Here is a 17,239-nt window from a genome sequence, read left to right on the forward strand (position 1 = left end):
TTTGTCAGAACTTGACTTGAAAGGATTTTCAACAGTTCCATTTCTTATTTATTCCCTTCTGGCAAGAAAAGTTTTACATGTGAGAATCTCATGAAGCAGAAAATCCAGCTTTTAAATGGCATTCCCTCTTGGTTACAGAGGATACTAGAGCGACTAAGTCCATATCATAGCCTCAGCATGGTTTGGCTGCTCATGCTCCCTGCAGGAAACTTGTGTAATTTGTCAGGCTTTTATCTAGATGACATATTTTTTTAAAAGTTGCATTCTGAGTCTGCATAAAACTTCCACCATCACCTTCTAGCACAAGCAGCATATTTCTAATACAAAATAGACCCCTCAGCTGGGGTCTTAGGTAAGTAATACAGTATGAAGTAAATAATGTAATATTTCTTTTGTGTTCTACATTATAGCACAAGATATTAGAAACAATACTCTGGCACAGTAGTGCTGACACCTTCGAAAATGGTTTTGTGCTGGCTCACTCACCATATTTGCCTTCCGTGGAAGAAAAATATTATGAAGCCACTTAGGAGGAAATGAGTTCTGGAGGTAGTTAATCTCTACCTGTGTAAGTACAAGGTGTGGGATGCAAGATAGGATTCACAGGCAGCAAACAGCAGGCAAGACACTGAGAGAATGGATATTCTGAGCGCCATTAATTTGCATTGAGTACATGGGGCTAGAAGAAGTGGTCTGGCTAATTAAACCATATCACTGAAATGGATTCAAAACAGTTTTAGTTTAGCATTAAAATCAGCTTTAGCCTGTATTCCACATGGGTTACATTGAGATAATTTATTTTGTATCTGAAGAAGTTCAGATATAGACCAGGCAGTAACACTGGATTTGTAGAGCAGAGTTGCTTGTGAAAACATTCCTCAATACCTGTATACCATTCCTCTCACTTCACTCATTTGAAAATATCAGTACAGACAGAAAATTAAAGGATGAGATTCATGGAAGGCTGATTGTTACAAGACACAAAAGTAAAGTGGCCTGCTTTTCACCTCTAAGTATCTGTAACAAAAACCACTGGAGTTTGATTCTGTCTATTTAGTCCTTTGTGTTTACCCAGTAAATCAAAATGCAAGCCAGTAGGACTAGCTCAGACTTAAAAATATTAGCAGTGATTCATGTCTGTGTTGATGAACACTGATGAGACAGATAGAAGAAATCAGACTAAAATAACATCTGTTTGATCAGCACCTGTCTCTATTCACTTTTATTATCTTCATCACATTCCCCAAACAATAAAATGAGTGTTATTTGCGTAGATAATACATAAGGGAAAGGAGTCTACTATATTCACAGATGGTAGTCCTTCATCTCAAATTAAAATTATCATCTTTTGGTAGCCCAAAATTTGCTTAAATGAAAGCAATAAAACCCACAAGAGTGCAAGGAACAACCTTATTGTAGTATGTCTACCCTATTTTTTTAGAAAATGTAAGTTTATCTTTGATTTAAGTATTTTTAAAATTTTAATTTCATCTGAGGTTTTACCATCTGTGTGTCTACTGAGCTCCCTGTGCTCTTAGTAAGATTCTCAGTTTCTTGACTTGGGATCTAGAAATAAGGCAGGCTGGAGAGATGCTCCACAGAGCTTATCAAAATTGACTTAAAAAGAAAATTTTAATACCTGGAAAGTTACAGAGCTATTCAATGTGAAGTGTGTACACTCAAATTTTCTATTTTCTGAAATATTCCAATAAAGAAAATAGAATAACAAAAGTACATTAGAAAAGTTGCCAATAATTCCATGAATTTTTAGAGAAAAATATGGCTCACTGAAAGCACTACTGATTATCTAAAAGCTTGAGCTTACAGTCAGATTTATGATCAAGGGCATGACCATCTTATCACTCCCCAGAACAGTTCTGCTCCTGTGACCTGGAAGCATTCAAGACAAGAAGATTAATCTTGTAAGGGTTTACATAGTCATAGAAGAACAGAAGGTGTCCAAGCCACACAACACAAAGACAGTTAATTTTGTACTTAAGTAAAAACCCTGTATGAAAGTGTTTTCTCACTTCAGTTACTTAGTGTGTGAGGCATTACGGGACAAGAAGGAATTAGGTACTGGTATTGAAAGTGCCTGTTACAGAGAAGTTGCTTTGTATCCTATTACTCAGCAAAAAAAAAGAGCACAGAGAGCACTGGACACCCAGAAACTCTAACAAAATTGAAGTCTGAGGATATTTAGTAATCATATCAAACGTTTATCACACCCTCCACACTTCCTGCCACCTAGCCTTTCAGCTTACTTCATTTCCACCAGTCATAATCCTAGGTCCTCTGTGAGCAATATGGTGTACAAATTATAACCTAAAAAAAAACATGGTATCAACATGTGAAACAAGTCTCCTAAACAGGATGTGACAAAACAATTGGTGAAAATGGAATATTGTGAAAGAAATGGTCATTCGGATGAGAGATCGAAAAGAGGTGATTTATAAAACTTTGATTTAAAAAAAATATTTTAAATTTCCATCTACTAACCTCTCCCAAAAGCATGTGTTGCCTTTCAGTATGCAATTCCAACATGAAATTTCAAAGCATATAAAATTCCTAATAAGAAGCCATATACTAATAAGAGACAAGTAAATTGAGATACAAGCTAGCTGACAGGGCACAAAATGCAAAACACCAAGAAAATAAGCAACTATTTCACTCTATTTGTTATGTCTCCCTCATTTGTAATAACTGGTTTTAGTATTCCGCAACAGACAGTAAAATAGATACCTACAAAACTGACTGCAGATAGGTGAAGTATCATTAATTAAGAGATAATACCCCTTGAAATCAGACATTGCCAGCAGTTTTCAGTTATGATCCATTAATATTTTAACTAGCAAGTCATTAATAGTGGTAATAACCAATTCTAAAGAGATTATTGCTTGAATAAACTATTTTTAATGATTTTAAATAGTCTGAAAAGCTTGGTCTGTCTTAACTTTAAATTTTGATCCTTTTTAATGCCTGTGTAGGAAGAGCTATTTCTATTGACACTGAAATAGAAGCATTTCTGTGAGAGTATAACAGAATCTTGTGTAGAATTCGTTCACAAGGTGTACAGCAAAAGGTCTCTCCTGCCTGTATTATTATATCTGTGATGTTGATAGTCAGTCATGCCTTCTGTCATCTCCCTTCTTTCTTTTCTGATGACTGCTGTATAGCTTGCCTTGATCAGGGAGGCCTGAAATACTTCAGTCATAGCCTCTAATCCAATGTCTTGCATCAAACTGTGGCTCTCTTTTGATTTAGCTGGGTATGTACAATTACTCTCAGATGAGCTTCTGAGGGGCAAAGAGATATAGTTTACTCCAGGCAACATTATTTTTGTGCCTGTACACAGAGTAAGCCTAATATTTAGACTCTGTCCCTCTGCATCTATTAAAATACTGGAATTTATTTCACAGGTATCTCTCCAACAAGGTTAAATCATATAACTCTGGAGAAATAAGTTGACACAAAAATGTATATTTCATGAGAATGGTCCCAGGCCTATATCATGTTCATACAAATATAGCTAGAGATAGGAAAGACAGATAAGAAAGATAAGACATAAAGAGCCTCTTACCCCCCTGGAAAGCAGAGATCACTTTCCCACAGGAGACAGTATTTCCCAACTTTGATCCTATCAGGCTAGCCAGGAAGGAAATGGTATCTGTTTTATGACACTCCCAAGTTCCGTCTCTAAACCCCTACTGGAAATACAGCTTTTTAAGCAGTCAACCCTTTCCTTGACTCAACAAAGGTATCAAAAAATTTACAGACAAAATCTTGGCCTCTCTACTTGTATTATAGACAAGAGCAGGATCTAACACTGCCCAGAAAGCAGATCCAGGAGCAGACACATAGCATCAATGCGAAGAATATCAGATTTTCTCATATTTTTCTATTTTCATTTTCTCATGCTCATTAAATTATGGTCTGGCTTTATAAATGACCAGTTTAGCCAATTCTATACAGAAGTTAAGTCTTTGTAACAATTTTCTGTTTCTAGAGATGCCTCCTTTCTGATTTGACAATTATTTGGCATCGTCAAGAACAATAAATCTTCTGGTGGGCAGGTGTTCTGTTGAAGCTCCATCCCACAATGTTTCAGCAATAGATGTCTCCTGTGTTGGGTCTGGCAGCTCCTGAGGGTAGAAATGCTGTCAAAACCAACCCAGCAGCACTGTGAGAGGGATTCTGCTGAGGAGTCAGTCAAATCATCTCAGTCACTTTAGCATCTCACAGGAGACGATTTCACACAAAAATGTGAGAATGCATGAGGTGTCTTCCACAAATAATTAATATACAATCAATTGGCACCATCTGCCCCTCAAAGCAATGCTTGCGTGCATTATGAATATACTATCCAAGAAAATAAAAGCATGAATGAACCTGTATATTTGATCTTTTGAGACAGAATTGACATTGAACAATACAAATATCTTCACAGGCCCTTTTTGTGATTCCTCAGAAGCTCAGGTAATTGCAATGTCTGCCAGGAAATCCACAATTTTACTCTGTCCAAGCTTTGATGCTTTGCTTCTTCCTAAAGATGCATCAGTAACACAGCTCTTACAGGTTCAGACTGTTCCAAACCTCTCCATTTGTTCCCAATTATCATAGTATGCCTTTCTCCAATTCCTTCTCTAGCTGTCTTTTTTAAGAAAGCTTTTTGCAAAGATTGATGCCTTAAGTTTTAGCTTTAATATTTTCCAGATTCTGTACTGCATTAGTATATAACTCTGAACTTCATACAAAGTGTTAGCAAGTTCTCTTCACAGTTTAGTCAGACAAAACAATCCTTTTCCAGCCCGAGAACCAAGGACACCGTTGCAGCTTCAGGCCCAAAAAGTGTAAACAACAGGGAATTGTGGAGAGCAATCTGGCAGGATGAGACTTCATAACCTGAAGCTGTAATTGGACATTTAACCCCAATAGATAAATGGACCAAAACTTATAGAAGTGTGAAAAGGTGTGACACAGGGTCCATCTTGGGTGTAGCCACGGCCAGGCTCTTGTATTGCCCAAGGTGGAGGCCTTTTAATAAACACCTACTTTATTCCTTTAACACTGTTTGGCCTCTGTTCTAGGTAGCCTCTCAAGGCACCAAGATAACAGTTCATTTTCATACAGAAAAAATCATTCATTGAAAGTCATTCACAGATAACGGGCAATATATGAGAGATTTATAAAGGAACTGATAGCAGTCTGATAATGTAGCAGGCACAGGCCCTGCAAACCTGCCTTGGTGTTCGGAGGTCTAAGACAGGCAAAATGCTGAGTCATGATGAGTGGACCTTAGGAGCCCCTCTCTCCCGCTTTCGGACCCTGGCTTATCTCTCTGTAAGGCTATAGGTCACTTTCCTTTAACCCTTACCGTTGGACAATCCTCGATCCCCTCTTGCCCTATATAAACCCCTGTTTCTGCTCGGCTCACTGGAGTCGCTGTTCCTGAGACCTTCGAGACACTCCGTGGAAGAGCTACAAAGAAGACCAATAAAGACATCTTCTCGGAACCTCATACAGAGCTCTCCTCTCTTTTCCCTCGTCTTCCGAATGCCTGCTGCATGCCCCAGCCGAGCCTAGCAAGCCCACGAGCTGAAATCATTAATGAGCTGAGAATCACTAAAGCTGAATATCACTAAGGCGCAGGCTGGAGGCGCTGCTAGAGCTCGGCTGGACTAGCTCTTTTCAGAGCTGAGCTATCCAGCTTTAATGTAGCTACCTGGGAACACCCCGTAACCCAGCCAGCAGCATTATGGTAATGATTACACTGGCGGAGGGTACTGGTAATACGACAAGGAATCTCGCTTCAGGTCTGTTAGGTATGATCCTTCCAAGTCAATAGAGACTGAAGGATGTTACCTTGTCCTGTTTTGACAAGTTCTTTGGTGTCTTGTGAGGAATTGTTGACAGGAAGTCAGTGGCAGACTTACACAGAAGTGGAAAAAATACAGAAGAATTTCATCATTCTTCCCTCTTCTGCTAGGAAATACCAAAGTGCATCCCATTCATAAGCATCTAGTTTTCTGCTTTTTAAAAGGAAGTACTTTATAGCAAAAAGCCTTTCCTCTCAAACCTAGAAACTTTGTCACTGAGAAGAAGCCATGGTTTCTGGATGAGTAAGTAGAAGTCTGGGCTTGACACTTGTCACAGGACAGGCTGCGCTTTCACCTGTGTACATCTCATTGAAATGCTAATCCAAGACTGAGAAAGCCATCATCATATAAAATACAGATTGCAACACAGCAAACACAACAAAATAGAGAATGGGGGAACCTCACTGCTGGAGTTCGTTCCTCCAGGTTATGGTGAAGCTGAGAATATGTGGGGAAGTGCTAGGCTCCAAATGCAATTGTACTAAACTTAAACCTGTTGCAGTGGGGAGGACAGAAACCAGGAAAGTGAGGCCGGGGTAAGAGTGAAGTTGTATTCTCTCCTTTTCCTGTTTTTGCTGGGTAGAAGAAGATTTTAGTTGCCATGGCTGCCAAGAGCTAGTGATGCAAATCACTAAAAATAACTCTCACTGCTCAGAAAAGTACAGATCTTACAGGCAAAAATGAAGTCATTCCTTCTGTTATTTACTCGCTTTCTTCCTCCTCCTCCTGAAATACTCCCAAAATGGAAGCAGGACATTAAAGCAGGAGATATTTTTGTGATGATTTATACCTGACCTCCATCAGACACATCCTTAGATTTGCAGTCTCCCATGCACAGACTCCTGGAAACAGGACACAACTCTATGACAAATACTTGCAAGCCACTCTGGAGGTCCAATATCCAGAAGTCATTTTCAACTCACCTGATCAGAAAAAGCATTACATGTTTGATGAGGGAGGATCACGACTTACCTCAGGAATAAAAAGGGTGATAAGTAGGGATGAATAAGAAATAAGATTTGAAAAGCATATGTGATACAGTGAATCTTGTCCTGTATCAATCTATTCAAGGCCACCTTTGCACAGCAACACAACAGCCATGCTAAACACCAGCTGCTCCTGCAAGATGTGTTGAGATCTGCAGAGAAATGACCTGTCTGTGGTGCAGCAAGTTCTCATTGTGAGCTTCTCTGCGAGGCTGCATGGCTGGGGCACTTAGTGCACAGTTGTGAAGTAAGCAGTGTTTCCAATTTTCTTTTTAGCTCATCTTTACAATGATGCTGTCAGCTGGAAATGAAGAAGGAAGGAGGCAATGAAGCAAGAATATTCAGCCATAGCTGAGAACAAAGAAAGTTGGGGTAAATGCCAGCTACAGAGGAAAAGAACATTTATAAATATGTCAATAAAAAAAAAAAAGGAGGGAAAGAAAGCAAATTAGAAAAAGATATTTTAAAAATAACCAGGCACAAAAATGTCTAGAGACTAAAATATGCTGCTGAGGTTTAATCTATTTTTCACAACAGAATAATAGGTAGGAAAGTTGAGGAGCTACACAGGCATAAAATTCTGCAGGCTTTTTGTACTTTCTACCAGTCATGAGTATTTGGTTGATAGAGAAGTCTGCACCACAGTTAGAGGGTGACTGGGGACTGATTATTTTGGGGACAGTACCTAGAAATCTACATGCGCATAATTTGAATGTAATCTCTGAGTAAATTGCCTTTCTTAAAACTTCACTTACTAGGAAAGTGAAGACATTAGTTATTAAATACTTGAACTATGTTTGCCTTTGGAAGAGCTAGCAGATAGCTTCAAGTTAAAACTACTGCCTGATCATGCTGCTATCTGCAGGCCTCAAATTAGTCTGTGACCACGAGCAACCTGATCTCGTGGGTGGCACCCCCTATAGTGGGGGAGATTGGGACTGGATGGTATCTTCCAGGTCCCTTCCAATCCATGATTCTATGATTTTATGATTTTTTGACATAGATCCATTTTGTAGAGGAGAATGTGTGATATGCAGAGGGCGTGGGCATAGGCTGGGGCTTTGCAGAAAACTGAAAGATGTCAACTAGTGACCCATCTTCTAGATCACCTGGCCTTTTTTCTGGATTTCATCCCAATTTCTTCTTTCTTTTGTGCATTCTGCAGCTTTAAAATTGTATGATCCTACTACTGGTAACTGGACCAGAAGCAGCTCTCATTGCTGATAAGTACTTATATCACCATATCTTTATTACTCATTCTCTCTTTTCCTTCTGTTATTGGTCTAAATATCTGGTATGTATTTGTTGAAATACAAAATTGCTAAGCACCTATTAACCTTAAATAAAGCCTTCTTTAAAAGACATGTCTTATGTAAAGGGAAAAAAACCTAAAAACATTTTCCCTTTCAGTCTTCTGTCATAACATCTATGAACTCTCTGAAGAATATTTCTGTAAAAACAGTTTACTCTGCCAGTGAATTTCCACGTATGCTTGGATTCTGTGCTGCTCAGTGAAATGGCTTTTCAGTCATGATTGCAAACCATGCAAGCAAAGTCACACACAAACAAGGAATTTCTACTGGCTGTTCACTGCTTGCTGTGGAGCAGTATCAAGATGCCTAATCTGGAAGAATGTGAGTACAGGTGATGTGGGGTACCCTTAAGTTAGCAACCTTAGAGATGATGCGGTCTGCTTGAATCCACACTAAAAACTGCCTTCTATATGTAAGAGGAAAATGCTCAAATGCTTATCAAAACCAACAAGAAGTCAAAAACTGGTTAATTGCCACTGGTTTCAAGACAAGAGGTTCATTACCACGATCTAATGCAAGTATTGCATGAGAGTTGGGTAGCAGATCTACGAGATTTAACTCATTACTGCATTCTGTGACGTTTCCTAAATCTCATGATTGCAGAATAAAACCACATGCATTAAATTTACAGATGATGATAAATTGGGGGACATTACACAAGCCAGAATCAAGAAATGTAATAAAGAGCAGCTCAGAGAAATACAGGCTGAGAATGCCAAAATGAGATTCAGCTTGTTAAAAAGCAAGCTAATGCATGACACAAGGGAAGAATAACTTGGGCTGGGGAAACCACAAATTCAATAGAAGGCAGAAGCCTCAGGGTAACAGTGGGCACCAAATGACATAGGAGTATTCCCGACAGGATGGGTGCAAAGGGTAGCACAGTTGTGGGCTGCAAATACAGAGGCACTGGCTCATAATCAGAGAGATTCAAGCCATCAGGTTTTATGAGGGATACCAATTTAGTTCCAAGGCAAATATGCGTGACAACCCCCTAACTCAGATGTATTTGTGAGGTGAAATTTCTACAGATAGCTTCTGGTGTGTAAATTGTCTCTGACATTTGGGATACAGAATCCCAAAGTAGGTAAAGTGGAGTGAGCTCAGAGAAAACCACAACACTGATTCAAGGATGGTAGAAAGTGACAAAGGACACTTCCATAACCTAACTATGTATGACACAGTGAAGGAAAGTCCTACAAATGCCTGAAAAAAAGAGCAGTTAAATCCTGCAAAAGAATCATATGTAGTCCAGCTGTCATCTTTATTAAGATGCAAGAACAAAAAATTTAGTATTTACTAGCATAAACTAGTCATAATATCTGGAAGATCTTACTTGTGGAATGTTTTTTGAATAGGGTGATGAGCAAGATAACTTAAGAGAAGTAGCCCTGCATTGATAGGATGATGATGACAGAAAAAACCTTTTCCTTCTTTGATACCTACATTAAGTTTAGAAGATCAGGGTCACAGGTGTGTTTTGAGATTTACTTCTATGATGTAAACAGAAATTCAGGAAAATAAAAACAAAAGCAATAAAAGAAGAAGAAACTTCTATGGAATCAGTATGGAAGTACAGGAGCAATGTTTAAAAATAAAAAAAACCCACTGAACTAAAAAAAACCTATTAGAACACACATTGACAACTACAACTAAAGTGAACCAATCATAATAATAAAAATAAAGATGTTGAATTGCTTCGGAGTTCATTCTGGATGAAAATCAGCAAGCTGTGGGGAGGATACACAGGGGAATGTGATCAAAGATGGATTAATATCCTGCATGCCCAAAGGTTGCATATGCCATCTCACAATAGATACAGCAAGAGTGAAAATGGCCACTGGGGATAAAAGGAAATTACTGAAACAGAAGGACATTCAGAATTATAAATTATGCTATATGAAAAACTGTACGACAAAATCTGGAAGACACTTAATATATGTTCAGTTCAACAACATGGGTTACCACAGAATGCAAAATACAAAAATAAACAAGAATGTTTATTAAATCCTTTGGTTTCTAACCAAGCTGATCAGGTACATGACAAAACAATAAGACATTTTTTCCAGGGCTTTCAATTTTATTCAGGTTAAGAGTTCCAGTGGAGTTGAACAAACAAACAGCATAAAAAAAATTATATCCATGAGTGAGTGTGTTCTTGACTTGTCTGACATGTATTTATTCAGAAGTGAATGGAAGCACATCCCATGTTATGAAAAAAAATGTCCCCAAGCAAATCTCAGCTGGTAAAACTTATAAGCATTTTGTCTCAAGCAATCTTGGATGGTAGATTTGGAATTTTAATTTGAAAATCCAAGCCACTAGCATATCTGCACTCAGTGGAACAGGTATGTGAGCCTTGGGGCTGGTTCTGTGTTGTGCATGTACTTAACTTCATGCCTGACAGGGGGTGCCTTTGCCTTCAGCTCAAAAGGGAACTCAGCAGAGCTCCTGGCAGTGGGTGGAATGGAGCTGAGGAGCATTCTCTGTCAGGTTGGAGTAGGTTCCAGCCTGCAATGAGACCATGCTGACCCTCCTGGTCCTCGGGCACATTTCACAGTAGGGTAGGGCCTTTCCAAATGCAGTTCACAATCAAAAGCTGCCCCTGGGGGAAAACAAGTCAAGCTTTTATGTATTTTTCAGATAGTTAGAAGCAGTTCAGACTTGTTAAACAATGGAAAAAATTTCTGCAGAATTCATCAAATATGAAATACATTACATGATAAAGAAAATTTAACTGATTGCTGGAGCTTACTTCATTTTCCCTACTGTTTTCTCTACAGAATAAGTCAGCAAAGAGCTGCAAGCTACCATACCTTTGTACATCCTCAGTGAAATATTTGCTAAGATCAGGCAGAAAACCACTGACATTAAGGGAGCTGCAGGGGTGTCAATGAGAGCACAATTATAAGTCAGTGTGTTACACAGCCATCTCAGAGGGACTAATTTGGCCTGCAGGTCTTTATTGCTGCTGATGGTAGGCAAAACGGGGCAAAGCTAAGGCAGACAGTAAAAGCCCACGGTGACTTTGCAGGAATGGCAGATACAAAAGCCATCTTTTTGTTTGTGAGGTATGCCTGTTTGATGGAAAGACAATAAACATGGAGCTGTTGTTACAGAGTCACTTTTTTTTTTTTTCAGAACAACGGTGAATTTAACTATACCTCACACAAAACTCCATGTGAAATTTCCCAGCTTTCTGCTCCTGCAGGGAATCTTTCTGAAGCCAGGCTGTAACTTTGATCTTTCTTGTTATAGCCATGAATTAGGGTCAGTTATAACTAAGAGCTTTAGAGACCTCACTGCTCATGCACCGGGATGTGATTTAAAATGGTTTCTAGAGAAAAGATAACTGAGATTTATGCTTCAGTAGTTTGATTACAGCATCATCCAAAACTGTAACACAGAGGTACACAATGAGACACTGGACAGAGTAGAAAGCACGTAGAAGGAGGTACTGCTAGAGAAGGTTGCAGCAGGACAGGGAAGAAGACATAGAAACAGGCTGATGTTCCTCTCCACACAGGTGGTACATGTCATCTATGTATATATAAAATGTATAAATCCTGATTGTTCATCTGGGGGCTTATGGTATAGAGACTTTTAGAACTCAGATCCTACAGTGCTGAAGCCTGAGTGTGCTCCCACACTCATCTGTGTGCAAACCTGAACTCAGACTCCACATAGGTCTCCTACCTATCTCTCTTGCTCTGCTCAGGACTCCCCTGAGAAGAACATTGAAGTATTTGCTTTGCCTCACATCAGCTGATATGGCATTTGGAAATGGGCAGGAGAAACATAGAAGGTCACAGGAGGAGTCTACTTGGCATAGAAGTGTGCCCTTGGGTATGCTATGAAGTACAACCTGTGGATGTTCCTAGCCATTTCAGAAGAGCGGTTAGAGACTCAGAATCAAAGTTATTTCAGCTGGAAAGTGACAAGGTTTGAAAGATGACCTTGGGCCAGCTATACCCTGGTTCAGAAAGATATCTCTTTAAAAAGTGAAGGACCTGGAAACTATAACTTGGCAGACTTCCTTCTTCCTATCTAACCCCATCTTCTTTTCCATAATAAAGGAAGGGGGCAAAGAATCCCACAGGCAAGCACAATTCAGAGCCTTCAACAATGGAAAGAGAGGTTCTCATTAGCTCCAAGAGAATCAAGTGCTATAATAACAGTCTGAGATTACTAAGAGTTCTCTTTATCATTCTAATCTTATGGATAAATCTATGCACAAATCTCCAATTCAAGGCAATTAATGATGCCGTGTAAACATGACCTATATGCATTAACATAATTCAGCGAGGGAGGGACACGTCCTAAGGTAGAAGAATGTGATACCATTTTTTCAATAGTTAAAATTGCATTTCTTTTGCTTTCCCTGTTAAAATTATGAAGATTACTTTTTTTAATTGGTACTCCTTATTTTGTGATTTGGAAACAGGAAAAATTAATGCCATGCTCCCCATGTAAAAATGCAGAGGAGTTGTTGGAAATAATGACAGAATAGGGTTTCTGTTTCTTAGGTGTTTCCCTATGGCAATACTGGGACACATTGGATTGCACTTGGACCTATAAAAGGAGCTTATGAAGTAAGATAATCCATTAAAACAGGGACAGCAGGAGGGAGAGGATGAGATAGAGAAAATGCTGTTCATTCAAATTTGAAAGTTACTTCTTTCTTTTTACAGGCTGACACACCAGAATGAAGATCAATCACAGGCTTCTTTACGGGCAGTTTTCCACCTCAATGAAATGGGTTCATCATGACTTGTTATGACAATACTTCATTTTTACCGACTGTTCCACTCCTTTTTTGACTCTTTTGATTAAAAGGATTGTTCTGCAGTGTCCTACGTGATAACTGTATTAGTTAGGGTAAGTAGCTGATCTATTACCACAGGATAATACAGTTTGAAGGCAGTTTAATAGGGGCTGGCAGATTTCAATATTATTAGAGGGTCATAGAGTGTCAGACATTTCAATTTGTTACCAGACCACTCATATCGCTAGGGCAATCATTAAACATAGACTCTAATAAGGTTTCTGCTTTGTAGGGTCATTCATTATTGACAAGGAGAAAAGAAATAAATACCTTCCCAGGGGCAGCCTCAGTATGTAATACAGTAAAAATCATCTGAGTCTGGAACCATATTTCTAGATTTCCTGACAAATCAAGCATTACATTTTCCAACTAAACCAAATGAAGGACTACAGATGAAAACATGAATACTTAAATTCTGTATTTATATGCTGTCAGAGTACTCATTATAATCACATATATATATTTTAAAATTTGGTAGTTAGGTCAAGTTGGCTTATTTTACCACTGTGATGGGAGCTAATAATACACTTTTGTTGTCTTCAGCTTTATGAGGACTGCACGCCTGGGACAAACTTTGCATATTATAATTAATCATCATATATCAGATAGCTCCAATATCTATTTAACAGATGAGCCATCTTCACCTTTCAGCTAAGTAGGACTGTGATTTAGCCTGGAAATGAAAGGAGTACACTCTTCACAGAGGCTTATTAATATTTTCCTCTTCAGATTAATGTTTGGTTTATTTGGGTTATGCTTTAAAGTTACTTTTCAATTTCAGATTTTCCCTGAATGACCTTAGGTTCACGTTCATTTCCCACATCTTTTAAAAATTAACTGTGTTGTACTTTAAACACACATTCAGAAGAAGAGAAAAAATAGTTTGGAAGAAAGTGAAAGATACCATTAAAACAAGAACTAAAATGATTTGAAAGAGTTATTTAACTCTGAAAATTTCATTTGGAGAAAAATTAATTTGTGTGATTTTTTTTCACAGTTTCTTGGGAAGTATAAATTACACAGAAAATAGGGCAGTTAGGATGCACTACGGCATTTGGTGAAGAAAGAGCTGTGTTGCACCAATGGATACAAGCCAGAAAGGGACTAATGCTGCAACTGCATACTGTCTTAAGTGGTTCCATTGGCCTGATCAGGATCCATTCAGAACAACAGAACTTTTAACTGATTTTTGAATCAGATAGACTGGGCCCAAAAGATCAGTTTGAGAATCAAGCTCAAGAAGAAATGAGCTATTTTCATTAACTGATAAAACAGATGGACTGAAGCATCTATGGTGATAGTGAATTAGTTTATAAAATTTCTTCTAGATTTAATAATATAAGGCATTATTAATAATCCAGGTAAAAAAAAAGTCTCCCACAATTCAATAAGGTGTTCCTTTCTTTTAAATTCATGACAAGAGCCTTAATTGGATCAGAACAGCAACTAGCAGACAAATAAACTGACAATATAATTTAATTCAGCCAGGGTAGTGAGAAGGAATTTTTACTGCCATTTATTTGTTAATTTCTAGGTACCAGCTTAGTCAACTCCAAAATGACAGCTTCTCTCTGGCTGGTCTTTGGAAGTCCCCCAGAAATAACCACTTAAATCTTAACAGTGCAGTACCCTGGCTCAGTGGAGCAAGTTGTTCTCATCACATTTCCCAGCTCCCTGATCAGGGGAAGTAATGTCCATTAAGTCAAGCAAGACATGCTGAACTAAGAAACTGTTCTGCCTACAAGCTGTCACAAAATCCTGCAGGAGAGGCAGAAAGGGGTGAGTGTAGCCAAGATGGCTTGAACATCTGCAGAAGGACTCTATGTCGAAGTGCAAATGAGTAAGAGAGACTCCCTGGAATGAATAAAGCAATTGAGTTATACAGAGGGGAAACTTAAAGACTCATCAACAGCATCTGAGATTGTCCAACTTAAAAGCTGATAGCCCTAACAGCATTCACATATGTTGAGCTACTTACCTAAAGTGTGACAATGCTGTTAAACATACCACTGTCTTCTATAGCCAGTCTATCACAAACATACCTTATATTAATATTTCTGCAGAACATTGTACATTCTATCAGAGACTCCTGCAATATCAGGAAATGAAGAAAATGATCACAATTTTAATAAGGTATTTATTTGGAACCATGATTCATATGTTCATTTAGTCATAGTTTTCTTCAAAATAATTTACCATACATCTAACAACTACGCAAATGTGTCATATTTTTGTCCAGAGGAAAAAAAAAAGTTGCAGCCCAGAATACCCTTACCCTTCCTTACTGCAAGACTACACTGCTGGCTTACCCTCAAACTGGTGTGCAGCAGACCCCCAGGTGCTTTTTGGCTGACCTACTTTCCAGCCAGTCTGCTCCCAGCCCGTCTGTTTTGGCAGCTGGGGTTATTCCTCGCCGCGCACAGGACTTTGCACTTCTCTTTTCTGTACTTCAGGAGATTCCTCTTGTCACATTTCTCTAGCCTGTCTGTGGCCCTCTGAATGTCAGCACAGACACCTGGTCTATCTACCACTCCTCTGTGCTTTGCATCATCTGCTAATACATTGAAGGGGAAGTCTGCTCCATCATCCAGAGCATTGATGAAGCTGTTAAAGAGTACTGATCCCAATAGCCACCCCTAAAGGCTCAGGGCTAGGGAGTGTCCTCCAGCTGGACATGTATAGCTGAACACAGTTCCTTGAGCTTGGCAAGTCTGCTAGTTTTCAACCCAGCTTGCTGTCCATTTATCCTGTTTTTCTACAAAGATGTTATGGCAGACTAATTAACATCAATACCACTGGAATATCATTACTTTTAGTTTTATGGTCCATCCTGCATAATCTTCTACAACTTAACCCATCCACTCACTTCTCTTGGCCTTTCTCTTCCTGTGTCTTTGCCTCCATTGCACCCCAGAGCTTCTATCAATAGCAGGGATGCTGCTGCCTATTTGTTTCTGCTCCGTCACTGGGGAAAGGAAGGGACTGGAAGGGGATTATGTCTAGTTTCCTGGGGTTATTTCCTCCAGCCAAGATAACTATTTCCTTTGCAATAACGTGGGGGAGAAGAGCAGCAGTATCTCCCAGATATGATCCATATGATGTAGGGGTCTAAGAAAAATTAGTGCTGGGACAAATGGTGATCTGAGTGTTCTAGCACAATATCGTCCACTGTAAGATGAGTTTTCTCACAGTAGTGTATTTGTAAAGGGATAGAACTGCCCCATGGTAGACCAAAACATCTTAACAGAGTCAAGATGTTTGAAGGCTTCATGATCCTTCTTGATGTCTGTCTCTTAAATTCTGACAGAATAATCTGCTTGGGTTTTATCCATTTAAGTATAAACATCCCTAGGAGTACTCTAATCTTCTTATAATAATCATAGAAAAAAATATTCTATGGCACATACTTCACAAGAGAATGAGGCTGAAATAGTCTGTAAGATAAATAACATAGCCATAGCAGTTCAGCTGGTTAATCTTTTCTGATGTAAAAAGGCAATCATCAGAGACATTCTCATGTGAAACCCCAGCAGACGCTTCAAACAGAGAAATGGCCCAAGCTGATCTAGGGGATACCCAGCCTGGGAGAGGAATCTAGATGTGTGCAGGTAATGTCTAGGGTGTCTGCACAGGCTCGGTGCCTGAATTCGACAGTGTCTGGGCGCTTAACGAATGCAAGTCAGTTTTCTCTACTTCACTGCAAAATGGATCAAACTAAATTGAATTAGAGCTGTTTTAATGTTGAATGAGAATGTCTATAATGAGGATCAATGCAGTTTAACAAACCCATTTTAACCAGTACTATTGTTTCATTCAAATGTACTTTTCTAGCTCTTCTTACACAGAGGAGCTCTCAGGGAATGGTACATCATGAAAACACATTTTGGACACCATCAGTGCCTAAAGGGTGGTTAAATACAAAACTCTTCCAGATGAGTGGTGCACATCAAGGTCTGCAGCCCCACTGTGACACATCTATAACACATATTTCATTGGATCTGAAAAGTAGTCCTTTGGTATTTGAGAGGAACAAATTTGTGTAGGAGATTACTATGCAATGTAAACCTTCCATCACATCCACTGCAGTGCCGCAGCTAGCTGTGGTTGCTGGAGTTGGGATGAAAAACAGTGACAACTACTCTTCAGGGTTTCCTCAGTCTCCTTCCCTCATCCCAACCCACACAAAGGCAGCTTCTTGTTGTACAAAGTCTGTCACATCTGAGAGATTGTGCTGAGATT

General features: G+C 39.0%; 1 long non-coding RNA gene across 1 annotated transcript; it reads right to left on the bottom strand.

Annotated features, from left to right (window-relative positions):
* Window positions 1-10,258: 10,258 nt before the first annotated feature.
* LOC119708499 lies at window positions 10,259-15,390 on the bottom strand. Its single transcript, XR_005259089.1, has 3 exons — window positions 15,310-15,390; window positions 14,979-15,089; window positions 10,259-10,780 (listed from the first exon to the last, which is right to left on the bottom strand). It is a non-coding gene; the product is annotated as an uncharacterized LOC119708499 (long non-coding RNA).
* Window positions 15,391-17,239: the final 1,849 nt, after the last annotated feature.

The sequence above is a fragment of the Motacilla alba genome, chromosome 1A (assembly GCF_015832195.1).
Source record: "Motacilla alba alba isolate MOTALB_02 chromosome 1A, Motacilla_alba_V1.0_pri, whole genome shotgun sequence".
In the NCBI taxonomy this organism is placed as follows: domain Eukaryota; kingdom Metazoa; phylum Chordata; class Aves; order Passeriformes; family Motacillidae; genus Motacilla; species Motacilla alba.